The sequence below is a fragment of the Oryx dammah genome, unplaced genomic scaffold (genome assembly GCF_014754425.2).
Source record: "Oryx dammah isolate SB20612 unplaced genomic scaffold, SCBI_Odam_1.1 HiC_scaffold_29, whole genome shotgun sequence".
NCBI classification, from domain to species: Eukaryota; Metazoa; Chordata; class Mammalia; order Artiodactyla; family Bovidae; genus Oryx; species Oryx dammah.
Genome location: NW_024070213.1, coordinates 10,790,280 through 10,797,691, shown reverse-complemented (window position 1 = coordinate 10,797,691; position 7,412 = coordinate 10,790,280). Strand labels below are relative to the sequence as shown.

General features: G+C 53.1%; 1 protein-coding gene across 3 annotated transcripts in view; it reads right to left on the bottom strand.

Moving 5' to 3' along the window:
* Positions 1-6,081, bottom strand: part of BID (BH3 interacting domain death agonist) — a 19,221-nt gene extending 13,140 nt beyond the window's left edge. Inside the window, exon 1 of one of the 3 annotated variants that reach the window (XM_040233642.1) lies at positions 5,984-6,081. The gene's annotated coding sequence lies outside the window, so the exon portion shown is untranslated. Of the gene's footprint in view, positions 1-4,829; positions 4,972-5,825 lie in introns of those variants that run through there. The other 2 variants (XM_040233643.1, XM_040233644.1) reach the window with 2 other exon arrangements.
* Between the last annotated feature and the right edge of the window lie 1,331 nt (positions 6,082-7,412).

The window sequence follows — 7,412 nt, the reverse complement described above, 5'->3', positions numbered from 1 at the left end:
CCCCAGAGGAACCAATTAGCATATAATATACAATTCACTAGTTAGTGAATATTGATTATTACATGTAATCAACATTAAGTATTGATTTATCAGTAATATTGATAAATCAGAGGAAACACAGCTTTTTAAAATCCAAAATTATTAATTTTATTTTACGCTCAGTAGTTATCTCTTAACCCCCAAGCTCATCGTGCACCCCCCCCCCCAACTGGTAGTGGTTTAGTTGCTAAGTCTTGTCCAACTCTTGTGACCCTGTGGACTGTAGCCTGCCCTGCTCCTCTGTCCATGGGATTCTCTAGGTGAGAGTACTGGAGTGGGCTGCCATTTCCTTCTCCAGGGGATCTTCCTGACCCAGGAATCAAACCTGGGTCTCCCACACTGTAGGCAGATCCTTTACCATCTGGGCCAGCAGGGAAGCCCACTCCCCGCTGGTAAGCACTGGTTTGTTTTCTGCATCTGTAAGTGTTTGTGAACATACATTTTTAAAACATTTCTGAGTTTGTTTCTGTGCATTTTTAATTTTTTGAAAGTCTAATGTATTTAATCTATTAGAAATGAGATTTCTTGATTTCATGGAAATTTTAGATAAATTTGATTTACATAAGCATATTTATTTAGGTCCAAAAGCCAATGAGGACACAGTTCTTCCAATTTAAGATACTTCACAACCAAACTCCTCAATGATGAAAATAATGCTTCCCACATTTACACACCAAGAGGCAAAGGTCTTTCTGAATTGCAGACACACAGAGAGCACCCAGCTTCAGTCCTACAAGTTCAGTGCCAAGTCAAGAGCAAACGCAGAAACACTAAGGCTCACGCGTCCAGATGCAAGGACTGGTTCCCTGTGGTGGCACAAAATTATGAACTGAGCTCAAGATACCAAGGACACAAACCGCCGTCTGACCACCTGGATTCTCTGTCCTCTCCTGCTCGACACAGACAGACCGCCCACATCTCCCACAAGGACACAGTCAGCAAGACCACCAGTGGAGAAACTTGTCCACGTGTGCAAACCTGAAACCCAGCCAAACACTGTCTGGACAGAGCTGTTCCGCTGGCCGGAGACACAGCCTCTGGGGCCAAGTCCACCAGGCACGCAACTGCCAACACAGAGAAAGGGCAAAACCACGATTTTCCTACAAATATAGAATAAGAAAATGAAATATGTCCAAGATTTTATTTAGCTCATGAATGAATGAAGGAACCAGTAAGATGATTCAGCCAGTTTCTGAAAACGTGGGTTTGTATGGCGGCTGCCAGCTCCACTCGGTCAGCTGTGCGAGTCCTTCCCCTGAAGCGAGTGGACGGGAGCGAGCGGAAGCCCGGCCCAGCGCCCACGCAGGCTCCCTCTGACGACTCCCCGGGACACACTGTGGCCTCACTTCCACCGCGCACCGCCTGGACTCGCAGGGGCAGAAGCTGGAGGGTGGGACGCCAATCTCTGCCTCCTCTGGGCTGGGCTTCCCACCTTCGGGCTTCCCCAGAGACCCCACCGCTCGCTCACCTGCTGCCCTACTTGGTCCCCACTCCATCTTAAGGCCTGGGGACCACTGGTTTTCAACCCTGGCTGCACACACTGGCATCAACAGAGAGGCTGTAAGACATCCTGATTAGACAAGAGCTCACATGTGGAAACGCCCGATGAATCCACTAAAACACCCCAGCAAGTAACAAGTGAGTTCACCAACACTGCAGGACACAAACTGTGTGAGACCACTGTACTTGTATGTGCCAGCGATTAACACCCAAAAAGAAACGGAACTAGAATAGCAGAGAGAAAAATCCAATACTTTGGAATACATGTTGAACATAAGAAGTGTAAGGGCTGTACTCTGGAAACTGCGCAAGTTTTTCACAGCAGAAAAGCACAGATCTAAAGAAATGGGCTCATTCCGGTCCACAGGCTGGAAGAACACCCACGGACTCAACAGGATTCCCCACAAGCTCCCACCGGGCTTTTTCACAGAAAGGGATAAATGGTTCCTCTTTCATAAGGAAATGCAAGGGGCACAGAATAGCCAATGAGAAAAAGAACAAAGTTGGTAGACTCACTCCCTGACTTCAAGACATACGACTGAGTGGCAGTAACTGAGGCAGTGGTCCTGGCAACGGAGCAGAGCGACAGTCCAGAGACAAGCCCAATGTCGACGGCGCAGCCATCTCTGACAGAGGGGTCACGAGCGGCGTCATTAACAGGCTCTTCAACAAATGGTACCGAGACAACTGGGTATCCTGGGAGCAAGAGCAACACTTTTGGCCCCTCCCTCACATCATACACAAAATCTAACTCAGAATAGATCACAGAAGAGAACAAAGAGATACAACTTTATGGCCTTGGATGAGGCAGTGGTTTCTTAGATACGACACCATATAAGAGAGAAGAACGAGCCATACAAAGAGAAAAATAGATAAACTGAACTTCTTGATAATTAAACCTTTGCACTTCAAAGGAATAAGCAATGAAAACAATCCACAGAATGGGAAATAAATGCTTGCAAGTAATTTATCAGACAAGGGACTAGTACTCAAAACATATAAAGAATTCTTGTAACAATAAAAACACATTTCAATTGAAAACTGGGTGACAGATTTTAACAGGATCCAAAGACATACAAATGGTCAACAGGCACAGGTAAAGAGGCTCAACATCATTACCCACTGCTGCTAAAATGCTAAGTCACTTCCGTCGTGTCCAGCTCTGTGTGACCCCACTACAGAAGTGCTAACCGCAGTGAAGGGGAATTTCCCGGTGGTTAGGGCTCCCTGGTTAGGGAACTAAAATCTTTATTAAAAGCCAAGCATAAAGTGCAAAGGAAGGGAGGGAGGAAGTAAGAAAACAGAGAGAGAAAGAAAAGTGAATGTGAAGATTCACTTTCACATCCACTAGGATGGCTGGAATCAAAAGGTAACAGCAAGAGGCAGCAAAGACGTGGGTCAGTCGGGCCCCACACCATATGCACAGATCTCCCGGGGGCCAGGGCAGGTGTGGAAAATAGTGCGGACGCTTCGGAAGTTTTGCAACTCTTCAAAATGTGAGGCTTCCCTGGTGGCTCAGACAGTAAACAGTCTGCCTGCAATGCAGGAGACCTGGGCTCGACCCCTGGGTCAGGAAGACTCTTCCCTCTTTCCAACATGTTAAGAGTTAGCACGTGACCCAGAAATTCCACTCCTAGGTATGTATACATACAACAGACAGGAAGACACACGCCCACTCATCATGACGTTATCCAAAGTAATCAAAAGTCCAATGTCTATCAACTGTTGAAGGGATAAGGAAAATGTAGTAGATCCATAAAATGGAATATTATTTGACGATAAAAGGGAGAGAATTTCTCAGGCTGCAACATGGATGAACTCTGAAACATGAGGCTGAGTGAAAAAAAATCTAGTCACAGAAAACCAGAATTCACTCATGGAATGATTCATGGTATGATTCCATTAATGTGAACTTCCCAGAACTGGTGAATCCACAGAGAAAAAAGTGCTGCCTGGGGCTGTGGGGATGAAGGGACTGCGGGTAACCGGCGATATGCGTGGTTTCTTCTGGGGCTGTTGAGACATTCTAAAGTTAGACTGTGGTGATGGCTGCAAACCTTTGCGAATACACTGGAAACCACTTCAAGTCTGCAAATTTTATAGCATAGGAAATCTCTCAAAAAAGTGGTTTTAGAAAAACGCAGCCTGAAGGAGGGGACAGTGAGATGCGTGGGGGCGCCACCCCACACGCAGAAGTGCAACTCCCCGCCCACCAGGCGCTCCCAGTCCAGCACCCGTGTCTCCCGCCGCCCTGCCCTCCCTGGACCCTGAGAGATGCGTGCACACGGGGTGGGGCAAGATGGCCCGTGGGGGCCAGGTGTCCTGAAGCCCCCCGGGGCATCAAGGTCGACCTCTGTCAATAACTCCTCTCCCCTTAGAGCCACAGAAAAGCAAAGGGATGTCTCCATGGCCTTCTGGTGACCAGGAGCCCTGGACCCAGAAGAGGCCTCTCCTCACACGTGGCGGCTTGCTCCTGGCCACCACCTCCCCCTGCAAGGACAGAAGGTCTTCGTGCGCCTGAAGGTCACCAGCCCCTCTTAGCCCTGCTGCGTGACTCAGAGGGCACTGGTGCCCTCCCCTGCCCAAGCTGACAGGACACTAGCAGGCAGAGGGCGACTGCACACGAGCCGCTTCCTTGCCATCTGGGTGGGTGGCTTCCAGGACGCTGGACACTGCACACAAGAGCCAACGAGAACTCAATTTCCACAGAACCTCCACAAGGGGCTGCTCTGCGGCCCCTCCAGGTGCTCACGTTTGCTATTCACGGGCAACTTTCCCATTCAGTCCAGCACAGCAGGAAGAAAAGAGGAAGGAAACACATCAGGAAAAGGAGAAAAGGAAGGAGGGAAGGGCTGGGTCCCGGGTGGGGGTGGGGGACCAGGAGCCCCAGGACAGTTCTTGGGGAACAGCCCCAACAAGGGACCAGGGTCCGGGCACCAGCCCAATGCTTTCCCCAACCCCACAGCTGCCAGCTGGGAGGGGTGTGCAGAAGGGCAGGGCCCTGCCCACATCGCAACCCCCCCACCCCAACCCCAGCTCTAACAGGTCCAGAGGTACCAGGCAAGGCAGCATCGGGAACCCAGGCAGCCCACTCCAACCAGGAGAGCCGGGCTCTGAGGCCACAGGCCTGGATCAGTGTGTGTGTGGCACTGTGAACTCTGGCACAGCTGCCATCTCCAGGCTTGTCCTCAGGTGAGCACTCACATGACCTCTGGCGCCCAGTCAGGTGAGCCCTGGAGGTCCAGTGGGGCAGGCACTCCAGGCCCGCACTCCCTCCACCGGACGCCCACCACCCGAGATGCAGCCACAGGAGCACTGGCCGGAGCATTGGCCGGAGCACTGGAGCAAGGCTTCTGAGGGTCCACTGCCCAGAGGCAGTGTCCCAGCACCCCAGCACTGCACTCGGTCCAGGATCAGGACCCAGGCCCTCTCCCTGCAACAGGTGAAAAACAGCAGCAATATCGCTCACCACCTCCAGCACTGCCAGGACCGTGGCCCTGGGAGGCTGGTCACCCTCATCGTTCCTCCTCGATGCTGGGGCTCCCTGGCGGGCCATTCTCCTCTGCAATGAGTGGGACCTCCAGTCCTCGATCTGGGAAAGCCTGGGAGCAGAACCCCCTCCCCAGCACCTCAGATGGACTGACTCAAGAGAATAGTAACAGGACCCAGTCCCTGTTCGGGCAGCTCTTTGCTCCAAAGCCTGCATACCCCCGAGTCCCACGGTCGCCATTCCCACCACACAACACGGGGTCCGCGCAGTCCCCCGAGCCCCGCCCAGAGACGACCGACCCTTCCAGGCCGCCCCTCTGGCCACCCCATCTGCTTCCCCTGGTGCCTTCCTAGAGCCACCTCGATCTCAACAGCCGGCGGGCTGCTCCCACCCTCCCCCGGCTCGACCACGGACTCTCTTCCAGGACTAGCGGGCCCGGGCTCAGGCTTTGCCCAGAGATGGCAGGGACGCAGGTCCAGGAGCGCCCCCTTCCCGACCCACCCGGGCCCCGACGGCGGGACCGGGCTTGGAAACGCGTGCCCCTGCAGAGGCCGCCGGGGAAGCCTGGGCAGCAGACAGACCCGCAGGTAGGGCACCGCCGTGGAGGGAGGGGGGAGTGGCCCGGAAACGTCTCCGTGGTGAGGCCCCCTCAGTGAAGACCACCCCTCCGGGTGACGAGCACCCTCCCCGTGAGGGCTCTCCTACCCCGGCAGCGAAGGGCGTCCCGCGCCCGGCCTGCCGGCTGAGGGCTCGCCCTCCCGGGGTTTCCGGTCACTACTTCACTCCACAAACCTACCTCCACCGCCCGTAGCACGTCCAGTGCGGCGCGAGCCGGGGAGGCGCCTGGACCCGCGGTCGCCCCACGCGGAAGAAGCACCGGGACGGAGCGCGGAGGCCGGGAGAGGGAAGCGCGGGGGCCGGGGGCGCAGACGGCAGGCGTCAGGAGATACTCACCTCCACCGCAGGGCCAGGCGGCTGGACGGCAGCGCGACGTAGCGCACCGGGCGCGCGCGGGAAAAGACCACGTCCCGGGGGCGGGTCGCGCAGCCGCCCTGAGCCCACTTCCTGTAGTTCCCGCCCCGCCCACACCGGCCACGGCCCCACAGAGCTCCGCGGCTCCGCCCCGCCGCCAGGCCCCGCCCCGCCCCGCCCCGCGGCGCCAGGAGGCTTAGCGCCGAGAAGCAGGAACAGAGGCCGAGAGGGACCAGGGCAGTCGCTAGACGGAAATTCAGGAATAGAAACCAAACTTGACAAACAAAAAGACCGGAAGGAAATATAACCAGAAACCATCGACTGCTTACGTTAAAGTTACAAAGTCACTGGATTTTCTTTTTTGTTCTTTCCACTGTTTCTTAAATGGCTGTGGCCCCAATTTTGCAATGAATGAAAGCTATGCAATAAAGGTCACATAATAGAGCAGGTTTTAAATGTAGGCAGTGTTATCCAAGTTATGACCAACCTAGATAGCATACTGAAAAGCAGAGAAAATAAAAAGCCAAGTCCCAGCTTGACTTTTTAATCAGAGCTTCGTATCCAAGTGGTTAAAATATACACAGCAGTCAGTTCAGTTGCTCAGTCGTGTTTGACTCTGCGACCCCATGAATCCCAGCACGCCAGGCCTCCCTGTCCATCACCAACTTCCGGAGTTCACTCAGACTCACGTCCATCAAGTCGGTGATGCCATCCAGCCATCTCATCCTCTGTCGTCCCCTTCTCCTCCTGCCCGCAATCCCTCCCAGCATCAGAGTCTTTTCCAATGAGTCAACTCTTCGCATGAGGTGGCCAAAGTACTGGAGTTTCAGCTTTAGCATCAGTCCTTCCAAAGAACACCCAGGGCTGATCTCCTTCAGAATGGACTGGTTGGATCTCCTTGCAGTCCAAGGGACTCTCCAGAGTCTTCTCCAACACCACAGTTCAAAAGCATCAATTCTTCAGTGCTCAGCTTTCTTCACAGTCCAACTCTCACATCCATACATGACCACAGGAAAAACCATACCCTTGACTAGATGGACCTTTGTTAGCAAAGTAATGTCTCCACTTTTCAATATGCTATCTAGGTTGGTCATAACTTTTCTTCCAAGGAGTAAACATCTTTTAATTTCATGGCTGCAGTCACCATCTGCAGTGATTTTGGAGCCCCCAAAATTAAAGTCTGACACTGTTTCCACTGTTTCCGCATCTATTTGGGACCAGACGCCATGATCTTCATTTTCTGAATGTTGAGCTTTAAGCCAACTTTCTCACTCTCCACTTTCACTCTCATCAAGAGGCTTTTTAGTTCCTCTTCACTTTCTGCCATAAGGGTGGTGTCATCTGCATATCTGAGGTTACTGATATTTCTCCTGACAATCTTGATTTCAGCTTGTGCTTCTTCCAGCCCAGC